We start from the raw sequence: 22151 nt of genomic DNA, 5'->3' as shown, positions 1-22151 counted from the left end.
AGAGGGGGCGCTCCAGTAACCCCGCTTCGGAGCGCACCCTGGGCAAACCCAGCCAAGGTGCCCACCCCGGCCAAGGTGCAGGCGAGGTGCGCACCCGGGGCAAACCGGGCTCCGACAACGTGCACGCCGCACCTTGGAGCACACTTCGTAGCGCTCCCGGGTGCGCACCTCAGAGCACACCAAGGTGGGCAGCGAGGTGCGCACCTTTGATGCGCTGCCTTCACTAATTTCCAGAAAAGGCAAAAAAAAAAGGAGATTTTAAAATTTCCGTTTTGAAAGATAGTGAAAAAAACGGAACGCGCGTGCCATCTTGAGCCCGCCCTGGTGCGCAGCCCAGGTAAGGTGCCACCCTGGCAAAGGTGCGCACCCGGGCAATTAACCCTACTTCCGACTTCGTGCGCGCCAGGGTGGCAACCGGGCCTCGGAAGAGCCAATGCGAGAAACCCCACCAAACGCTCCGACAAAAAAAGAGGCGGCGCTCCAATAACCCCGCTTCGGAGCGCAGCCGGGGCAAACCAAGCCAAGGTGCCCACCCCGACGAAGGTGCACGCGAGGTGCGCACCCGGGGCAAACCGGGCTCCGACAACGTGCACGCAGCACCTTGGAGCACACTTCGAAGCACTCCCGGGTGCCCACCGGCGTTGCGCACCGTGGTGGGCAGCGAGGTGCGCACCTTTGATGCGCTGCCTTCACTAATTTCCAGAAAAAGGCAAAAAAAAATGAGATTTTAAAATTTCCGTTTTGAAAGATAGTGAAAAAAAAGGAACGCGGGTGCCATCTTGAGCCCGCCCTGGTGCGCAGCCCAGGCAAGGCATGCGCACCAAGGTGCCCACCCGAGGTGCACACCCGGGGCAAACCGGGCTCCGACTTCGTGCAGGCCGCACCTTGGAGCACACTTCGGAGCGCTCCTTGGTGCGCACCATGGTGCCCACCAGGGCGCACCCGAGGCAAACCGGGCTCCGACTTCGTGCACGCCGCACCTTGGAGCACACATCGGAGCGCTCCCAGGTTCGCACCAGCGTTGCGCACCTTTGATGCGCTGCCTTCACTAATTTCCAGAAAAGGCAAAAAAAAACGATATTTTAAAATTTCCGTTCTGAAAGATAGTGAAAAAAACGGAACGCGGGTGCCATCTTGAGCCCTTCCTGATGCGCAGCCCAGGCAAGTTGTGCGCACCAAGGTGCCCACCCTGGCGGAGGTGCGCGCCCGGGGCAAACCGGGCTCCGACTTCGTGCACTGCATGGTGCCCACCAAGGCGCGCAACCCAGCCAAGGTGCCCACCGCAGCGAAGGTGCACGCGAGGTGCGCACCCGAGGTGCACACCCGGGGCAAACCGGGCTCCGACTTCGTGCACGCCGCACCTTGGAGCACACTTCAGAGCGCTCCTTGGTACGCACCAGGGCGCGCAACCCAGCCAAGGTGCTCACCCCGGCGAAGGTGCACGCGAGGTGCGCACCCGGGGCAAACCGGGCTCGGACTTCGTGCACGCCGCACCTTGGAGCACACATCGGAGCGCTCCCGGGTTCGCACCAGCATTGCGCACCTTTGATGCGCTGCCTTCACTAATTTCCAGAAAAGGCAAAAAAAAGAAAAAAATGAGATTTTAAAATTTCCGTTTTGAAAGATAGTGAAAAAAACGGAACGCGGGTGCCATCTTGAGCCCGCCCTGGTGTGCAGCCCAGGCAAGTTGTGCGCACCAAGGCACCCACCCTGGCCAAGGTGGGTCACGGGGTGGGTCCTAGGGTGGGTAACGGGGTGGGTACTAAGGTGCGTGCCAAGGTGGGTCATAGGGTGGGTGCCAAGGTGGGCACCAGGGTGGGTGTGCACCAACCCTAGCCAGGGTAGGTCACGGGGTGGTTGTCGGGGTGGGCGTCAAGGAGCCAAGGTGGGTGGCAAGTAGCCAAGTTGCGTGCCAAGGTGGGTGTCGGGGTGGGTGCCAAGGATCCAAGGTGGGTGCCAAGGAACCAAGGTGGGTGTCTGGGTGGGTGCCGAGGTGGGAGCCAGGGTGGGTCCCAAGGTGAGTGCAAAGGTGGGTGCCAGGGTCAAGGTGAGTGCCAATGTGGGTTCCAAGGTGCCAGGGTCAGGGTGAGTGCCAATGTGGGTTCAAAGGTGCTAAGTTGGGTGCGAGGTTGGGTGCGAGGGTGGGTGGGTGCCAAGGTGTGCTAGGTGGAAGCCCGGGTGGGTCGGCATCCCATGGGTGTCGAGTTGGGTGCCTGATGGGTGCTTCTTGTCAAGTTTTAGTCGTCGGGACTCATTTCGAGCCTTAGAGGTCGTTTCTTGTCCGGTTGCCCTGTCTTCGACCTGGGAACCCAATTTTGGTCCTCGGGTCCCATTTTTTTTTGTCTCGCATCCCACTTTTGGCCTGTGGCCTTTTCGGGGTCGATTCTCGTTTTGGGCATCAGAGCATGTTTCTTCTCCTAAAACCCAATATTTGTTTATTAAGTCTCGGAACACATTTTTGTTCTCGTGGACCCATCATGGGTCTTGGAACGCATTTGTGGTCCTTGGGTCCCATTTTGCATCCCGAAACTTGTGTTTTGGTGCTTGATCCCTATTTTGGGTGCCCACCTTGCACCAAGTGCGCACCCGGGGCAAACCGAGCGCCTTGGTGCACCGGGGCAAGATCGAGCGTGCACCCGAGGCGCCCCGAACATGCACCAAGGTGCACTCGGCCCACATGTGAGCGCAGGTCGTTGCGCCCGAGGTGGTGTGTGGGCACCGCGTTGCAGACGGGACACTGCACGCACACGACGCCCCCTCCAGGTGCACGCACGTAGGCCGGGCCGGGTGCACACCCGACGCCCTAGCAAGGTGCGCGCACCCGGGCAGGGCTCACACTTGGCGAACGGGGCGCACTTCGCGAGGGAGGGTGTGCACCTCGACGGGGGTGGGTGGCCGGGGTGGATTCGCACGTGGGTCGCGGTTTGCTAAGTACACACTGCGACAAGCTCATAACGGGTGCGATCATACCAGCGTTAGTGCACCGGATCCCATCAGAACTCCGCAGTTAAGCGCGCTTGGGCCGGAGTAGTACTGGGATGGGTGACCTCCCGGGAAGTCCCGGTGTTGCACCCTTTTTTAGTTTTTCGCCGGGCGTCGCAATGCTATTTGAATAAACCTTTTGCCCGTTTGCGTTCTCGTCGGGGCCGGGCCGGGCCGGGGTGCGCTGCCCGCACTACCGCGCGCGCGGGGGCGACACCGAGCGCGCACCCGAGGCGCCCCGAGCACACAGGCCACGGTGCAACCCGGGCGTTGTGCGCGCACCCCGGTGCGCCCGAGGTGCTGCGCGCGCACCCAGGTGAAATCGGTGTGCACCTCGGCCAGTGCGCGCTCGGTCGAGTCGCGCACGTTGGCCAAGGTGCACGGTGATGTTTCTTACTCTAAGGTTCCGCACCAGACGCCCGGGACAGGTGAGCGAAGCTGGGCGGGGCCGGGTGCGCGGCCGGGGCAGGTGCACGCAGCTGGAGAGAGCTTTGGAGCACACTTCGGAGCGCACCAATGATGCGCTCCATTCAAAAGTTTCCTGAAAAGGCAAAAAAAGTTGAGATTATAGAATTTCCCACTTGAGAGATTGTAAAAAAAAAAAATTTAAAATGAAGGAAACGCGGGTGCCAAGGTGTGCGCAGCCCAGCCAAGGTGTGCGCACCAAGGCGCCCACCCTGGCGAAGGTGCACGCAAGGTGCGCACCCGAGGCAAACCGGACAATTAACCCAACTTTCGACTTCGCGCGCACCTTGGAGCGCACTTCGGAGCGCTCCTTGGTGCGCACCAATCTTGGGCACCTCGGAGTGCACCATGGCGCCCACCAAGGTGCGCACCCGGGGCAAACCGAGCTCCGACTTCGTGCGCACCTTGGAGCGCACGAAAGGTGCGCACCATGGCGCCCACCAAGGTGCGCAGCCCAGCCAAGGCGTGCGCATCAAGGTGCGCACCCTGGCGAAGGTGCGCACCCGGGGCAAACCGAGCTCCGACTTCGTGCGCACCTTGGAGCGCACAAAAGGTGCGCAACCCAGCCAAGGTGTGCGCACCCCGGTCAAACCGAGCTCCGAATCGTGCGCACCAGAGGTGCACGCCATCGTGCGCACCTTGGAGCACACTTCGGAGCCCTCCTTGGTGCGCGCCGATGTTGCGCACCTCGGAGCGCACCCGGGGAAAACAATGCAATTAACCCGACTTTCGACTTCGTGGGCACCTCGGAGCGCTCTCGGGTTCGCACCTCGGAGCACACCGAGGTGCGCACCTTTGATGCGCTGCCTTCACCAATTTCCAGAAAAGGCAAGAAAACATTGAGAAGGTGTGCGCACCGAGGTGCCCACCCTGGCGAAGGTGCACGCGAGGTGCGCACCCGGGGCAAACCGGGCTCCGACTTCGTGCACGCCGCACCTTGGAGCACACTTCGGAGCGCTCCTTGGTGCGCACCAGGGCGCGCAACCCAGCCGAGGTGCCCACCCCGGCGAAGGTGCACGCGAGGTGCGCACCCGGGGCAAACCGGGCTCCGACTTCGTGCACGCCATGGTGCCCACCGCGGCGAAGGTGCACGCGAGGTGCGCACCCGGGGCAAACCGGGCTCCGACTTCGTGCACGCCGCACCTTGGAGCACACTTCGGAGCGCTCCTTGGTGCGCACCATGGTGCCCACCAGGGCGCGCAACCCCGCCGAAGGTGCACGCGAGGTGCGCACCCGGGGCAAACCGGGCTCCGACTTCGTGCACGCCGCACCTTGGAGCACACTTCGGAGCGCTCCTTGGTGCGCACCATGGTGCCCACCAGGGCGCGCAACCCCGCCGAAGGTGCACGCGAGGTGCGCACCCGGGGCAAACCGGGCTCCGACTTCGTGCACGCCATGGTGCGCACCGCGGCGAAGGTGCGCACCCGGGGCAAACCGGGCTCCGACTTCGTGCACGCCGCACCTTGGAGCACACTTCGGAGCGCTCCTTGGTGCGCACCAGGGCGCGCAACCCAGCCGAGGTGCCCACCCCGGCGAAGGTGCACGCGAGGTGCGTACCCGGGGCAAACCGGGCTCCGACTTCGTGCACGCCGCACCTTGGAGCACACTTCGGAGCGCTCCTTGGTGCGCACCATGGTGCCCACCAGGCCGCGCAACCCAGCCAAGGTGTGCGCACCAAGGTGCACGCGAGGTGCGCACCCGGGGCAAACCGGGGTCCGACTTCGTGCACGCCGCACCTTGGAGCACACATCGGGGCGCTCCCGGGTTCGCACCGGCGTTGCGCACCGTGGTGGGCACCTCGGAGCACACCAAGGTGGGCAGCGAGGTGCGCACCTTTGATGCGATGCCTTCACTAATTTCCATAAAAGGCAAAAAAAAAACGAGATTTTAAAATTTCCGTTTTGAAAGATAGTGAGAAAAAGGGAATGCTGGTGCCATCTTGAGCCCGCCCTGGTGCGCAGCCCAGCCAAGGTGTGCGCACCAAGGTGCCCACCCTGGCGAAGGTGCGCGCCCGGGCAATTAACCCAACTTCCAACTTCGCGCGCGCCAGGGTGGGAGCGCACCCAACAACCGGGCCTGGGAAGAGCCAATGCGAGAAACCCCACCAAACGCTCTGACAAAAAAAGAGGGGGCGCTCCAGTAACCCCGCTTCGGAGCGCACCCTGGGCAAACCCAGCCAAGGTGCCCACCCCGGCCAAGGTGCAGGCGAGGTGCGCACCCGGGGCAAACCGGGCTCCGACAACGTGCACGCCGCACCTTGGAGCACACTTCGTAGCGCTCCCGGGTGCGCACCTCAGAGCACACCAAGGTGGGCAGCGAGGTGCGCACCTTTGATGCGCTGCCTTCACTAATTTCCAGAAAAGGCAAAAAAAAAAGGAGATTTTAAAATTTCCGTTTTGAAAGATAGTGAAAAAAACGGAACGCGCGTGCCATCTTGAGCCCGCCCTGGTGCGCAGCCCAGGTAAGGTGCCCACCCTGGCAAAGGTGCGCACCCGGGCAATTAACCCTACTTCCGACTTCGTGCGCGCCAGGGTGGCAACCGGGCCTCGGAAGAGCCAATGCGAGAAACCCCACCAAACGCTCCGACAAAAAAAGAGGCGGCGCTCCAATAACCCCGCTTCGGAGCGCAGCCGGGGCAAACCCAGCCAAGGTGCCCACCCCGACGAAGGTGCACGCGAGGTGCGCACCCGGGGCAAACCGGGCTCCGACAACGTGCACGCAGCACCTTGGAGCACACTTCGAAGCACTCCCGGGTGCCCACCGGCGTTGCGCACCGTGGTGGGCAGCGAGGTGCGCACCTTTGATGCGCTGCCTTCACTAATTTCCAGAAAAAGGCAAAAAAAAATGAGATTTTAAAATTTCCGTTTTGAAAGATAGTGAAAAAAAAGGAACGCGGGTGCCATCTTGAGCCCGCCCTGGTGCGCAGCCCAGGCAAGGCATGCGCACCAAGGTGCCCACCCGAGGTGCACACCCGGGGCAAACCGGGCTCCGACTTCGTGCAGGCCGCACCTTGGAGCACACTTCGGAGCGCTCCTTGGTGCGCACCATGGTGCCCACCAGGGCGCGCAACCCAGCCAAGGTCTGCACACTAAGGTGCCCACCCCGGCGAAGGTGCACGCGAGGTGCGCACCCGGGGCAAACCGGGCTCCGACTTCGTGCACGCCATGGTGCCCACCGCGGCGAAGGTGCACGCGAGGTGCGCACCCGGGGCAAACCGGGCTCCGACTTCGTGCACGCCGCACCTTGGAGCACACTTCGGAGCGCTCCTTGGTGCGCACCATGGTGCCCACCAGGGCGCGCAACCCAGCCAAGGTGTGCGCACCAAGGTGCACGCGAGGTGCGCACCCGGGGCAAACCGGGGTCCGACTTCGTGCACGCCGCACCTTGGAGCACACATCGGAGCGCTCCCAGGTTCGCACCAGCGTTGCGCACCTTTGATGCGCTGCCTTCACTAATTTCCAGAAAAGGCAAAAAAAAACGATATTTTAAAATTTCCGTTCTGAAAGATAGTGAAAAAAACGGAACGCGGGTGCCATCTTGAGCCCTTCCTGGTGCGCAGCCCAGGCAAGTTGTGCGCACCAAGGTGCCCACCCTGGCGGAGGTGCGCGCCCGGGGCAAACCGGGCTCCGACTTCGTGCACTGCATGGTGCCCACCAAGGCGCGCAACCCAGCCAAGGTGCCCACCGCAGCGAAGGTGCACGCGAGGTGCACACCCGGGGCAAACCGGGCTCCGACTTCGTGCACGCCGCACCTTGGAGCACACTTCAGAGCGCTCCTTGGTGCGCACCAGGGCGCGCAACCCAGCCGAGGTGCCCACCCCGGCGAAGGTGCACGCGAGGTGCGCACCCGGGGCAAACCGGGCTCCGACTTCGTGCACGCCATGGTGCCCACCGCGGCGAAGGTGCGCACCCGGGGCAAACCGGGCTCCGACTTCGTGCACGCCGCACCTTGGAGCACACTTCGGAGCGCTCCTTGGTGCGCACCATGGTGCCCACCAGGCCGCGCAACCCAGCCAAGGTGTGCGCACCAAGGTGCACGCGAGGTGCGCACCCGGGGCAAACCGGGGTCCGACTTCGTGCACGCCGCACCTTGGAGCACACATCGGGGCGCTCCCGGGTTCGCACCGGCGTTGCGCACCGTGGTGGGCACCTCGGAGCACACCAAGGTGGGCAGCGAGGTGCGCACCTTTGATGCGATGCCTTCACTAATTTCCATAAAAGGCAAAAAAAAAACGAGATTTTAAAATTTCCGTTTTGAAAGATAGTGAGAAAAAGGGAATGCTGGTGCCATCTTGAGCCCGCCCTGGTGCGCAGCCCAGCCAAGGTTTGCGCACCAAGGTGCCCACCCTGGCGAAGGTGCGCGCCCGGGCAATTAACCCAACTTCCAACTTCGCGCGCGCCAGGGTGGGAGCGCACCCAACAACCGGGCCTGGGAAGAGCCAATGCGAGAAACCCCACCAAACTCTCTGACAAAAAAAGAGGGGGCGCTCCAGTAACCCCGCTTCGGAGCGCACCCTGGGCAAACCCAGCCAAGGTGCCCACCCCGGCCAAGGTGCAGGCGAGGTGCGCACCCGGGGCAAACCGGGCTCCGACAACGTGCACGCCGCACCTTGGAGCACACTTCGTAGCGCTCCCGGGTGCGCACCTCAGAGCACACCAAGGTGGGCAGCGAGGTGCGCACCTTTGATGCGCTGCCTTCACTAATTTCCAGAAAAGGCAAAAAAAAAAGGAGATTTTAAAATTTCCGTTTTGAAAGATAGTGAAAAAAACGGAACGCGCGTGCCATCTTGAGCCCGCCCTGGTGCGCAGCCCAGGTAAGGTGCCACCCTGGCAAAGGTGCGCACCCGGGCAATTAACCCTACTTCCGACTTCGTGCGCGCCAGGGTGGCAACCGGGCCTCGGAAGAGCCAATGCGAGAAACCCCACCAAACGCTCCGACAAAAAAAGAGGCGGCGCTCCAATAACCCCGCTTCGGAGCGCAGCCGGGGCAAACCAAGCCAAGGTGCCCACCCCGACGAAGGTGCACGCGAGGTGCGCACCCGGGGCAAACCGGGCTCCGACAACGTGCACGCAGCACCTTGGAGCACACTTCGAAGCACTCCCGGGTGCCCACCGGCGTTGCGCACCGTGGTGGGCAGCGAGGTGCGCACCTTTGATGCGCTGCCTTCACTAATTTCCAGAAAAAGGCAAAAAAAAATGAGATTTTAAAATTTCCGTTTTGAAAGATAGTGAAAAAAAAGGAACGCGGGTGCCATCTTGAGCCCGCCCTGGTGCGCAGCCCAGGCAAGGCATGCGCACCAAGGTGCCCACCCGAGGTGCACACCCGGGGCAAACCGGGCTCCGACTTCGTGCAGGCCGCACCTTGGAGCACACTTCGGAGCGCTCCTTGGTGCGCACCATGGTGCCCACCAGGGCGCACCCGAGGCAAACCGGGCTCCGACTTCGTGCACGCCGCACCTTGGAGCACACATCGGAGCGCTCCCAGGTTCGCACCAGCGTTGCGCACCTTTGATGCGCTGCCTTCACTAATTTCCAGAAAAGGCAAAAAAAAACGATATTTTAAAATTTCCGTTCTGAAAGATAGTGAAAAAAACGGAACGCGGGTGCCATCTTGAGCCCTTCCTGATGCGCAGCCCAGGCAAGTTGTGCGCACCAAGGTGCCCACCCTGGCGGAGGTGCGCGCCCGGGGCAAACCGGGCTCCGACTTCGTGCACTGCATGGTGCCCACCAAGGCGCGCAACCCAGCCAAGGTGCCCACCGCAGCGAAGGTGCACGCGAGGTGCGCACCCGAGGTGCACACCCGGGGCAAACCGGGCTCCGACTTCGTGCACGCCGCACCTTGGAGCACACTTCAGAGCGCTCCTTGGTACGCACCAGGGCGCGCAACCCAGCCAAGGTGCTCACCCCGGCGAAGGTGCACGCGAGGTGCGCACCCGGGGCAAACCGGGCTCGGACTTCGTGCACGCCGCACCTTGGAGCACACATCGGAGCGCTCCCGGGTTCGCACCAGCATTGCGCACCTTTGATGCGCTGCCTTCACTAATTTCCAGAAAAGGCAAAAAAAAGAAAAAAATGAGATTTTAAAATTTCCGTTTTGAAAGATAGTGAAAAAAACGGAACGCGGGTGCCATCTTGAGCCCGCCCTGGTGTGCAGCCCAGGCAAGTTGTGCGCACCAAGGCACCCACCCTGGCCAAGGTGGGTCACGGGGTGGGTCCTAGGGTGGGTAACGGGGTGGGTACTAAGGTGCGTGCCAAGGTGGGTCATAGGGTGGGTGCCAAGGTGGGCACCAGGGTGGGTGTGCACCAACCCTAGCCAGGGTAGGTCACGGGGTGGTTGTCGGGGTGGGCGTCAAGGAGCCAAGGTGGGTGGCAAGTAGCCAAGTTGCGTGCCAAGGTGGGTGTCGGGGTGGGTGCCAAGGATCCAAGGTGGGTGCCAAGGAACCAAGGTGGGTGTCTGGGTGGGTGCCGAGGTGGGAGCCAGGGTGGGTCCCAAGGTGAGTGCAAAGGTGGGTGCCAGGGTCAAGGTGAGTGCCAATGTGGGTTCCAAGGTGCCAGGGTCAGGGTGAGTGCCAATGTGGGTTCAAAGGTGCTAAGTTGGGTGCGAGGTTGGGTGCGAGGGTGGGTGGGTGCCAAGGTGTGCTAGGTGGAAGCCCGGGTGGGTCGGCATCCCATGGGTGTCGAGTTGGGTGCCTGATGGGTGCTTCTTGTCAAGTTTTAGTCGTCGGGACTCATTTCGAGCCTTAGAGGTCGTTTCTTGTCCGGTTGCCCTGTCTTCGACCTGGGAACCCAATTTTGGTCCTCGGGTCCCATTTTTTTTTGTCTCGCATCCCACTTTTGGCCTGTGGCCTTTTCGGGGTCGATTCTCGTTTTGGGCATCAGAGCATGTTTCTTCTCCTAAAACCCAATATTTGTTTATTAAGTCTCGGAACACATTTTTGTTCTCGTGGACCCATCATGGGTCTTGGAACGCATTTGTGGTCCTTGGGTCCCATTTTGCATCCCGAAACTTGTGTTTTGGTGCTTGATCCCTATTTTGGGTGCCCACCTTGCACCAAGTGCGCACCCGGGGCAAACCGAGCGCCTTGGTGCACCGGGGCAAGATCGAGCGTGCACCCGAGGCGCCCCGAACATGCACCAAGGTGCACTCGGCCCACATGTGAGCGCAGGTCGTTGCGCCCGAGGTGGTGTGTGGGCACCGCGTTGCAGACGGGACACTGCACGCACACGACGCCCCCTCCAGGTGCACGCACGTAGGCCGGGCCGGGTGCACACCCGACGCCCTAGCAAGGTGCGCGCACCCGGGCAGGGCTCACACTTGGCGAACGGGGCGCACTTCGCGAGGGAGGGTGTGCACCTCGACGGGGGTGGGTGGCCGGGGTGGATTCGCACGTGGGTCGCGGTTTGCTAAGTACACACTGCGACAAGCTCATAACGGGTGCGATCATACCAGCGTTAGTGCACCGGATCCCATCAGAACTCCGCAGTTAAGCGCGCTTGGGCCGGAGTAGTACTGGGATGGGTGACCTCCCGGGAAGTCCCGGTGTTGCACCCTTTTTTAGTTTTTCGCCGGGCGTCGCAATGCTATTTGAATAAACCTTTTGCCCGTTTGCGTTCTCGTCGGGGCCGGGCCGGGCCGGGGTGCGCTGCCCGCACTACCGCGCGCGCGGGGGGCGACACCGAGCGCGCACCCGAGGCGCCCCGAGCACACAGGCCACGGTGCAACCCGGGCGTTGTGCGCGCACCCCGGTGCGCCCGAGGTGCTGCGCGCGCACCCAGGTGAAATCGGTGTGCACCTCGGCCAGTGCGCGCTCGGTCGAGTCGCGCACGTTGGCCAAGGTGCACGGTGATGTTTCTTACTCTAAGGTTCCGCACCAGACGCCCGGGACAGGTGAGCGAAGCTGGGCGGGGCCGGGTGCGCGGCCGGGGCAGGTGCACGCAGCTGGAGAGAGCTTTGGAGCACACTTCGGAGCGCACCAATGATGCGCTCCATTCAAAAGTTTCCTGAAAAGGCAAAAAAAGTTGAGATTATAGAATTTCCCACTTGAGAGATTGTAAAAAAAAAAAATTTAAAATGAAGGAAACGCGGGTGCCAAGGTGTGCGCAGCCCAGCCAAGGTGTGCGCACCAAGGCGCCCACCCTGGCGAAGGTGCACGCAAGGTGCGCACCCGAGGCAAACCGGACAATTAACCCAACTTTCGACTTCGCGCGCACCTTGGAGCGCACTTCGGAGCGCTCCTTGGTGCGCACCAATCTTGGGCACCTCGGAGTGCACCATGGCGCCCACCAAGGTGCGCACCCGGGGCAAACCGAGCTCCGACTTCGTGCGCACCTTGGAGCGCACGAAAGGTGCGCACCATGGCGCCCACCAAGGTGCGCAGCCCAGCCAAGGCGTGCGCATCAAGGTGCGCACCCTGGCGAAGGTGCGCACCCGGGGCAAACCGAGCTCCGACTTCGTGCGCACCTTGGAGCGCACAAAAGGTGCGCAACCCAGCCAAGGTGTGCGCACCCCGGTCAAACCGAGCTCCGAATCGTGCGCACCAGAGGTGCACGCCATCGTGCGCACCTTGGAGCACACTTCGGAGCCCTCCTTGGTGCGCGCCGATGTTGCGCACCTCGGAGCGCACCCGGGGAAAACAATGCAATTAACCCGACTTTCGACTTCGTGGGCACCTCGGAGCGCTCTCGGGTTCGCACCTCGGAGCACACCGAGGTGCGCACCTTTGATGCGCTGCCTTCACCAATTTCCAGAAAAGGCAAGAAAACATTGAGAAGGTGTGCGCACCGAGGTGCCCACCCTGGCGAAGGTGCACGCGAGGTGCGCACCCGGGGCAAACCGGGCTCCGACTTCGTGCACGCCGCACCTTGGAGCACACTTCGGAGCGCTCCTTGGTGCGCACCAGGGCGCGCAACCCCGCCGAGGTGCCCACCCCGGCGAAGGTGCACGCGAGGTGCGCACCCGGGGCAAACCGAGCTCCGACTTCGTGCACGCCATGGTGCCCACCGCGGCGAAGGTGCACGCGAGGTGCGCACCCGGGGCAAACCGGGCTCCGACTTCGTGCACGCCGCACCTTGGAGCACACTTCGGAGCGCTCCTTGGTGCGCACCATGGTGCCCACCAGGGCGCGCAACCCCGCCGAAGGTGCACGCGAGGTGCGCACCCGGGGCAAACCGGGCTCCGACTTCGTGCACGCCGCACCTTGGAGCACACTTCGGAGCGCTCCTTGGTGCGCACCATGGTGCCCACCAGGGCGCGCAACCCCGCCGAAGGTGCACGCGAGGTGCGCACCCGGGGCAAACCGGGCTCCGACTTCGTGCACGCCATGGTGCGCACCGCGGCGAAGGTGCGCACCCGGGGCAAACCGGGCTCCGACTTCGTGCACGCCGCACCTTGGAGCACACTTCGGAGCGCTCCTTGGTGCGCACCAGGGCGCGCAACCCAGCCGAGGTGCCCACCCCGGCGAAGGTGCACGCGAGGTGCGTACCCGGGGCAAACCGGGCTCCGACTTCGTGCACGCCGCACCTTGGAGCACACTTCGGAGCGCTCCTTGGTGCGCACCATGGTGCCCACCAGGCCGCGCAACCCAGCCAAGGTGTGCGCACCAAGGTGCACGCGAGGTGCGCACCCGGGGCAAACCGGGGTCCGACTTCGTGCACGCCGCACCTTGGAGCACACATCGGGGCGCTCCCGGGTTCGCACCGGCGTTGCGCACCGTGGTGGGCACCTCGGAGCACACCAAGGTGGGCAGCGAGGTGCGCACCTTTGATGCGATGCCTTCACTAATTTCCATAAAAGGCAAAAAAAAAACGAGATTTTAAAATTTCCGTTTTGAAAGATAGTGAGAAAAAGGGAATGCTGGTGCCATCTTGAGCCCGCCCTGGTGCGCAGCCCAGCCAAGGTGTGCGCACCAAGGTGCCCACCCTGGCGAAGGTGCGCGCCCGGGCAATTAACCCAACTTCCAACTTCGCGCGCGCCAGGGTGGGAGCGCACCCAACAACCGGGCCTGGGAAGAGCCAATGCGAGAAACCCCACCAAACGCTCTGACAAAAAAAGAGGGGGCGCTCCAGTAACCCCGCTTCGGAGCGCACCCTGGGCAAACCCAGCCAAGGTGCCCACCCCGGCCAAGGTGCAGGCGAGGTGCGCACCCGGGGCAAACCGGGCTCCGACAACGTGCACGCCGCACCTTGGAGCACACTTCGTAGCGCTCCCGGGTGCGCACCTCAGAGCACACCAAGGTGGGCAGCGAGGTGCGCACCTTTGATGCGCTGCCTTCACTAATTTCCAGAAAAGGCAAAAAAAAAAGGAGATTTTAAAATTTCCGTTTTGAAAGATAGTGAAAAAAACGGAACGCGCGTGCCATCTTGAGCCCGCCCTGGTGCGCAGCCCAGGTAAGGTGCCCACCCTGGCAAAGGTGCGCACCCGGGCAATTAACCCTACTTCCGACTTCGTGCGCGCCAGGGTGGCAACCGGGCCTCGGAAGAGCCAATGCGAGAAACCCCACCAAACGCTCCGACAAAAAAAGAGGCGGCGCTCCAATAACCCCGCTTCGGAGCGCAGCCGGGGCAAACCCAGCCAAGGTGCCCACCCCGACGAAGGTGCACGCGAGGTGCGCACCCGGGGCAAACCGGGCTCCGACAACGTGCACGCAGCACCTTGGAGCACACTTCGAAGCACTCCCGGGTGCCCACCGGCGTTGCGCACCGTGGTGGGCAGCGAGGTGCGCACCTTTGATGCGCTGCCTTCACTAATTTCCAGAAAAAGGCAAAAAAAAATGAGATTTTAAAATTTCCGTTTTGAAAGATAGTGAAAAAAAAGGAACGCGGGTGCCATCTTGAGCCCGCCCTGGTGCGCAGCCCAGGCAAGGCATGCGCACCAAGGTGCCCACCCGAGGTGCACACCCGGGGCAAACCGGGCTCCGACTTCGTGCAGGCCGCACCTTGGAGCACACTTCGGAGCGCTCCTTGGTGCGCACCATGGTGCCCACCAGGGCGCGCAACCCAGCCAAGGTCTGCACACTAAGGTGCCCACCCCGGCGAAGGTGCACGCGAGGTGCGCACCCGGGGCAAACCGGGCTCCGACTTCGTGCACGCCATGGTGCCCACCGCGGCGAAGGTGCACGCGAGGTGCGCACCCGGGGCAAACCGGGCTCCGACTTCGTGCACGCCGCACCTTGGAGCACACTTCGGAGCGCTCCTTGGTGCGCACCATGGTGCCCACCAGGGCGCGCAACCCAGCCAAGGTGTGCGCACCAAGGTGCACGCGAGGTGCGCACCCGGGGCAAACCGGGGTCCGACTTCGTGCACGCCGCACCTTGGAGCACACATCGGAGCGCTCCCAGGTTCGCACCAGCGTTGCGCACCTTTGATGCGCTGCCTTCACTAATTTCCAGAAAAGGCAAAAAAAAACGATATTTTAAAATTTCCGTTCTGAAAGATAGTGAAAAAAACGGAACGCGGGTGCCATCTTGAGCCCTTCCTGGTGCGCAGCCCAGGCAAGTTGTGCGCACCAAGGTGCCCACCCTGGCGGAGGTGCGCGCCCGGGGCAAACCGGGCTCCGACTTCGTGCACTGCATGGTGCCCACCAAGGCGCGCAACCCAGCCAAGGTGCCCACCGCAGCGAAGGTGCACGCGAGGTGCACACCCGGGGCAAACCGGGCTCCGACTTCGTGCACGCCGCACCTTGGAGCACACTTCAGAGCGCTCCTTGGTGCGCACCAGGGCGCGCAACCCAGCCGAGGTGCCCACCCCGGCGAAGGTGCACGCGAGGTGCGCACCCGGGGCAAACCGGGCTCCGACTTCGTGCACGCCATGGTGCCCACCGCGGCGAAGGTGCGCACCCGGGGCAAACCGGGCTCCGACTTCGTGCACGCCGCACCTTGGAGCACACTTCGGAGCGCTCCTTGGTGCGCACCATGGTGCCCACCAGGCCGCGCAACCCAGCCAAGGTGTGCGCACCAAGGTGCACGCGAGGTGCGCACCCGGGGCAAACCGGGGTCCGACTTCGTGCACGCCGCACCTTGGAGCACACATCGGGGCGCTCCCGGGTTCGCACCGGCGTTGCGCACCGTGGTGGGCACCTCGGAGCACACCAAGGTGGGCAGCGAGGTGCGCACCTTTGATGCGATGCCTTCACTAATTTCCATAAAAGGCAAAAAAAAAACGAGATTTTAAAATTTCCGTTTTGAAAGATAGTGAGAAAAAGGGAATGCTGGTGCCATCTTGAGCCCGCCCTGGTGCGCAGCCCAGCCAAGGTTTGCGCACCAAGGTGCCCACCCTGGCGAAGGTGCGCGCCCGGGCAATTAACCCAACTTCCAACTTCGCGCGCGCCAGGGTGGGAGCGCACCCAACAACCGGGCCTGGGAAGAGCCAATGCGAGAAACCCCACCAAACTCTCTGACAAAAAAAGAGGGGGCGCTCCAGTAACCCCGCTTCGGAGCGCACCCTGGGCAAACCCAGCCAAGGTGCCCACCCCGGCCAAGGTGCAGGCGAGGTGCGCACCCGGGGCAAACCGGGCTCCGACAACGTGCACGCCGCACCTTGGAGCACACTTCGTAGCGCTCCCGGGTGCGCACCTCAGAGCACACCAAGGTGGGCAGCGAGGTGCGCACCTTTGATGCGCTGCCTTCACTAATTTCCAGAAAAGGCAAAAAAAAAAGGAGATTTTAAAATTTCCGTTTTGAAAGATAGTGAAAAAAACGGAACGCGCGTGCCATCTTGAGCCCGCCCTGGTGCGCAGCCCAGGTAAGGTGCCACCCTGGCAAAGGTGCGCACCCGGGCAATTAACCCTACTTCCGACTTCGTGCGCGCCAGGGTGGCAACCGGGCCTCGGAAGAGCCAATGCGAGAAACCCCACCAAACGCTCCGACAAAAAAAGAGGCGGCGCTCCAATAACCCCGCTTCGGAGCGCAGCCGGGGCAAACCAAGCCAAGGTGCCCACCCCGACGAAGGTGCACGCGAGGTGCGCACCCGGGGCAAACCGGGCTCCGACAACGTGCACGCAGCACCTTGGAGCACACTTCGAAGCACTCCCGGGTGCCCACCGGCGTTGCGCACCGTGGTGGGCAGCGAGGTGCGCACCTTTGATGCGCTGCCTTCACTAATTTCCAGAAAAAGGCAAAAAAAAATGAGATTTTAAAATTTCCGTTTTGAAAGATAGTGAAAAAAAAGGAACGCGGGTGCCATCTTGAGCCCGCCCTGGTGCGCAGCCCAGGCAAGGCATGCGCACCAAGGTGCCCACCCGAGGTGCACACCCGGGGCAAACCGGGCTCCGACTTCGTGCAGGCCGCACCTTGGAGCACACTTCGGAGCGCTCCTTGGTGCGCACCATGGTGCCCACCAGGGCGCACCCGAGGCAAACCGGGCTCCGACTTCGTGCACGCCGCACCTTGGAGCACACATCGGAGCGCTCCCAGGTTCGCACCAGCGTTGCGCACCTTTGATGCGCTGCCTTCACTAATTTCCAGAAAAGGCAAAAAAAAACGATATTTTAAAATTTCCGTTCTGAAAGATAGTGAAAAAAACGGAACGCGGGTGCCATCTTGAGCCCTTCCTGATGCGCAGCCCAGGCAAGTTGTGCGCACCAAGGTGCCCACCCTGGCGGAGGTGCGCGCCCGGGGCAAACCGGGCTCCGACTTCGTGCACTGCATGGTGCCCACCAAGGCGCGCAACCCAGCCAAGGTGCCCACCGCAGCGAAGGTGCACGCGAGGTGCGCACCCGAGGTGCACACCCGGGGCAAACCGGGCTCCGACTTCGTGCACGCCGCACCTTGGAGCACACTTCAGAGCGCTCCTTGGTACGCACCAGGGCGCGCAACCCAGCCAAGGTGCTCACCCCGGCGAAGGTGCACGCGAGGTGCGCACCCGGGGCAAACCGGGCTCGGACTTCGTGCACGCCGCACCTTGGAGCACACATCGGAGCGCTCCCGGGTTCGCACCAGCATTGCGCACCTTTGATGCGCTGCCTTCACTAATTTCCAGAAAAGGCAAAAAAAAGAAAAAAATGAGATTTTAAAATTTCCGTTTTGAAAGATAGTGAAAAAAACGGAACGCGGGTGCCATCTTGAGCCCGCCCTGGTGTGCAGCCCAGGCAAGTTGTGCGCACCAAGGCACCCACCCTGGCCAAGGTGGGTCACGGGGTGGGTCCTAGGGTGGGTAACGGGGTGGGTACTAAGGTGCGTGCCAAGGTGGGTCATAGGGTGGGTGCCAAGGTGGGCACCAGGGTGGGTGTGCACCAACCCTAGCCAGGGTAGGTCACGGGGTGGTTGTCGGGGTGGGCGTCAAGGAGCCAAGGTGGGTGGCAAGTAGCCAAGTTGCGTGCCAAGGTGGGTGTCGGGGTGGGTGCCAAGGATCCAAGGTGGGTGCCAAGGAACCAAGGTGGGTGTCTGGGTGGGTGCCGAGGTGGGAGCCAGGGTGGGTCCCAAGGTGAGTGCAAAGGTGGGTGCCAGGGTCAAGGTGAGTGCCAATGTGGGTTCCAAGGTGCCAGGGTCAGGGTGAGTGCCAATGTGGGTTCAAAGGTGCTAAGTTGGGTGCGAGGTTGGGTGCGAGGGTGGGTGGGTGCCAAGGTGTGCTAGGTGGAAGCCCGGGTGGGTCGGCATCCCATGGGTGTCGAGTTGGGTGCCTGATGGGTGCTTCTTGTCAAGTTTTAGTCGTCGGGACTCATTTCGAGCCTTAGAGGTCGTTTCTTGTCCGGTTGCCCTGTCTTCGACCTGGGAACCCAATTTTGGTCCTCGGGTCCCATTTTTTTTTGTCTCGCATCCCACTTTTGGCCTGTGGCCTTTTCGGGGTCGATTCTCGTTTTGGGCATCAGAGCATGTTTCTTCTCCTAAAACCCAATATTTGTTTATTAAGTCTCGGAACACATTTTTGTTCTCGTGGACCCATCATGGGTCTTGGAACGCATTTGTGGTCCTTGGGTCCCATTTTGCATCCCGAAACTTGTGTTTTGGTGCTTGATCCCTATTTTGGGTGCCCACCTTGCACCAAGTGCGCACCCGGGGCAAACCGAGCGCCTTGGTGCACCGGGGCAAGATCGAGCGTGCACCCGAGGCGCCCCGAACATGCACCAAGGTGCACTCGGCCCACATGTGAGCGCAGGTCGTTGCGCCCGAGGTGGTGTGTGGGCACCGCGTTGCAGACGGGACACTGCACGCACACGACGCCCCCTCCAGGTGCACGCACGTAGGCCGGGCCGGGTGCACACCCGACGCCCTAGCAAGGTGCGCGCACCCGGGCAGGGCTCACACTTGGCGAACGGGGCGCACTTCGCGAGGGAGGGTGTGCACCTCGACGGGGGTGGGTGGCCGGGGTGGATTCGCACGTGGGTCGCGGTTTGCTAAGTACACACTGCGACAAGCTCATAACGGGTGCGATCATACCAGCGTTAGTGCACCGGATCCCATCAGAACTCCGCAGTTAAGCGCGCTTGGGCCGGAGTAGTACTGGGATGGGTGACCTCCCGGGAAGTCCCGGTGTTGCACCCTTTTTTAGTTTTTCGCCGGGCGTCGCAATGCTATTTGAATAAACCTTTTGCCCGTTTGCGTTCTCGTCGGGGCCGGGCCGGGCCGGGGTGCGCTGCCCGCACTACCGCGCGCGCGGGGGCGACACCGAGCGCGCACCCGAGGCGCCCCGAGCACACAGGCCACGGTGCAACCCGGGCGTTGTGCGCGCACCCCGGTGCGCCCGAGGTGCTGCGCGCGCACCCAGGTGAAATCGGTGTGCACCTCGGCCAGTGCGCGCTCGGTCGAGTCGCGCACGTTGGCCAAGGTGCACGGTGATGTTTCTTACTCTAAGGTTCCGCACCAGACGCCCGGGACAGGTGAGCGAAGCTGGGCGGGGCCGGGTGCGCGGCCGGGGCAGGTGCACGCAGCTGGAGAGAGCTTTGGAGCACACTTCGGAGCGCACCAATGATGCGCTCCATTCAAAAGTTTCCTGAAAAGGCAAAAAAAGTTGAGATTATAGAATTTCCCACTTGAGAGATTGTAAAAAAAAAAAATTTAAAATGAAGGAAACGCGGGTGCCAAGGTGTGCGCAGCCCAGCCAAGGTGTGCGCACCAAGGCGCCCCACCCTGGCGAAGGTGCACGCAAGGTGCGCACCCGAGGCAAACCGGACAATTAACCCAACTTTCGACTTCGCGCGCACCTTGGAGCGCACTTCGGAGCGCTCCTTGGTGCGCACCAATCTTGGGCACCTCGGAGTGCACCATGGCGCCCACCAAGGTGCGCACCCGGGGCAAACCGAGCTCCGACTTCGTGCGCACCTTGGAGCGCACGAAAGGTGCGCACCATGGCGCCCACCAAGGTGCGCAGCCCAGCCAAGGCGTGCGCATCAAGGTGCGCACCCTGGCGAAGGTGCGCACCCGGGGCAAACCGAGCTCCGACTTCGTGCGCACCTTGGAGCGCACAAAAGGTGCGCAACCCAGCCAAGGTGTGCGCACCCCGGTCAAACCGAGCTCCGAATCGTGCGCACCAGAGGTGCACGCCATCGTGCGCACCTTGGAGCACACTTCGGAGCCCTCCTTGGTGCGCGCCGATGTTGCGCACCTCGGAGCGCACCCGGGGAAAACAATGCAATTAACCCGACTTTCGACTTCGTGGGCACCTCGGAGCGCTCTCGGGTTCGCACCTCGGAGCACACCGAGGTGCGCACCTTTGATGCGCTGCCTTCACCAATTTCCAGAAAAGGCAAGAAAACATTGAGAAGGTGTGCGCACCGAGGTGCCCACCCTGGCGAAGGTGCACGCGAGGTGCGCACCCGGGGCAAACCGGGCTCCGACTTCGTGCACGCCGCACCTTGGAGCACACTTCGGAGCGCTCCTTGGTGCGCACCAGGGCGCGCAACCCAGCCGAGGTGCCCACCCCGGCGAAGGTGCACGCGAGGTGCGCACCCGGGGCAAACCGGGCTCCGACTTCGTGCACGCCATGGTGCCCACCGCGGCGAAGGTGCACGCGAGGTGCGCACCCGGGGAAAACCGGGCTCCGACTTCGTGCACGCCGCACCTTGGAGCACACTTCGGAGCGCTCCTTGGTGCGCACCATGGTGCCCACCAGGGCGCGCAACCCCGCCGAAGGTGCACGCGAGGTGCGCACCCGGGGCAAACCGGGCTCCGACTTCGTGCACGCCGCACCTTGGAGCACACTTCGGAGCGCTCCTTGGTGCGCACCATGGTGCCCACCAGGGCGCGCAACCCCGCCGAAGGTGCACGCGAGGTGCGCACCCGGGGCAAACCGGGCTCCGACTTCGTGCACGCCATGGTGCGCACCGCGGCGAAGGTGCGCACCCGGGGCAAACCGGGCTCCGACTTCGTGCACGCCGCACCTTGGAGCACACTTCGGAGCGCTCCTTGGTGCGCACCAGGGCGCGCAACCCAGCCGAGGTGCCCACCCCGGCGAAGGTGCACGCGAGGTGCGTACCCGGGGCAAACCGGGCTCCGACTTCGTGCACGCCGCACCTTGGAGCACACTTCGGAGCGCTCCTTGGTGCGCACCATGGTGCCCACCAGGCCGCGCAACCCAGCCAAGGTGTGCGCACCAAGGTGCACGCGAGGTGCGCACCCGGGGCAAACCGGGGTCCGACTTCGTGCACGCCGCACCTTGGAGCACACATCGGGGCGCTCCCGGGTTCGCACCGGCGTTGCGCACCGTGGTGGGCACCTCGGAGCACACCAAGGTGGGCAGCGAGGTGCGCACCTTTGATGCGATGCCTTCACTAATTTCCATAAAAGGCAAAAAAAAAACGAGATTTTAAAATTTCCGTTTTGAAAGATAGTGAGAAAAAGGGAATGCTGGTGCCATCTTGAGCCCGCCCTGGTGCGCAGCCCAGCCAAGGTGTGCGCACCAAGGTGCCCACCCTGGCGAAGGTGCGCGCCCGGGCAATTAACCCAACTTCCAACTTCGCGCGCGCCAGGGTGGGAGCGCACCCAACAACCGGGCCTGGGAAGAGCCAATGCGAGAAACCCCACCAAACGCTCTGACAAAAAAAGAGGGGGCGCTCCAGTAACCCCGCTTCGGAGCGCACCCTGGGCAAACCCAGCCAAGGTGCCCACCCCGGCCAAGGTGCAGGCGAGGTGCGCACCCGGGGCAAACCGGGCTCCGACAACGTGCACGCCGCACCTTGGAGCACACTTCGTAGCGCTCCCGGGTGCGCACCTCAGAGCACACCAAGGTGGGCAGCGAGGTGCGCACCTTTGATGCGCTGCCTTCACTAATTTCCAGAAAAGGCAAAAAAAAAAGGAGATTTTAAAATTTCCGTTTTGAAAGATAGTGAAAAAAACGGAACGCGCGTGCCATCTTGAGCCCGCCCTGGTGCGCAGCCCAGGTAAGGTGCCCACCCTGGCAAAGGTGCGCACCCGGGCAATTAACCCTACTTCCGACTTCGTGCGCGCCAGGGTGGCAACCGGGCCTCGGAAGAGCCAATGCGAGAAACCCCACCAAACGCTCCGACAAAAAAAGAGGCGGCGCTCCAATAACCCCGCTTCGGAGCGCAGCCGGGGCAAACCCAGCCAAGGTGCCCACCCCGACGAAGGTGCACGCGAGGTGCGCACCCGGGGCAAACCGGGCTCCGACAACGTGCACGCAGCACCTTGGAGCACACTTCGAAGCACTCCCGGGTGCCCACCGGCGTTGCGCACCGTGGTGGGCAGCGAGGTGCGCACCTTTGATGCGCTGCCTTCACTAATTTCCAGAAAAAGGCAAAAAAAAATGAGATTTTAA

The 22151-nt window shown here is 62.7% G+C and overlaps 3 non-coding genes across 3 annotated transcripts; all 3 read left to right on the top strand.

Moving 5' to 3' along the window:
• Positions 1–2956: 2956 nt before the first annotated feature.
• Positions 2957–3075, top strand: LOC131860529 (5S ribosomal RNA). Its single transcript, XR_009359623.1, has one exon. It is a non-coding gene; the product is annotated as a 5S ribosomal RNA (ribosomal RNA).
• A 7804-nt stretch (positions 3076–10879) lies between these two features.
• On the top strand, positions 10880–10998 carry LOC131860528 (5S ribosomal RNA). The gene has a single exon (XR_009359622.1). It is a non-coding gene; the product is annotated as a 5S ribosomal RNA (ribosomal RNA).
• A 7805-nt stretch (positions 10999–18803) lies between these two features.
• LOC131860526 (5S ribosomal RNA) lies at positions 18804–18922 on the top strand. The gene has a single exon (XR_009359621.1). It is a non-coding gene; the product is annotated as a 5S ribosomal RNA (ribosomal RNA).
• The last annotated feature ends 3229 nt before the right edge of the window (positions 18923–22151 follow it).

This window comes from Cryptomeria japonica, unplaced genomic scaffold (genome assembly GCF_030272615.1).
Source record: "Cryptomeria japonica unplaced genomic scaffold, Sugi_1.0 HiC_scaffold_15, whole genome shotgun sequence".
Taxonomy (NCBI): domain Eukaryota; kingdom Viridiplantae; phylum Streptophyta; class Pinopsida; order Cupressales; family Cupressaceae; genus Cryptomeria; species Cryptomeria japonica.
Note: the sequence above shows the minus strand (reverse complement) of the source record. Positions and strands in the feature narration are given on the sequence as shown.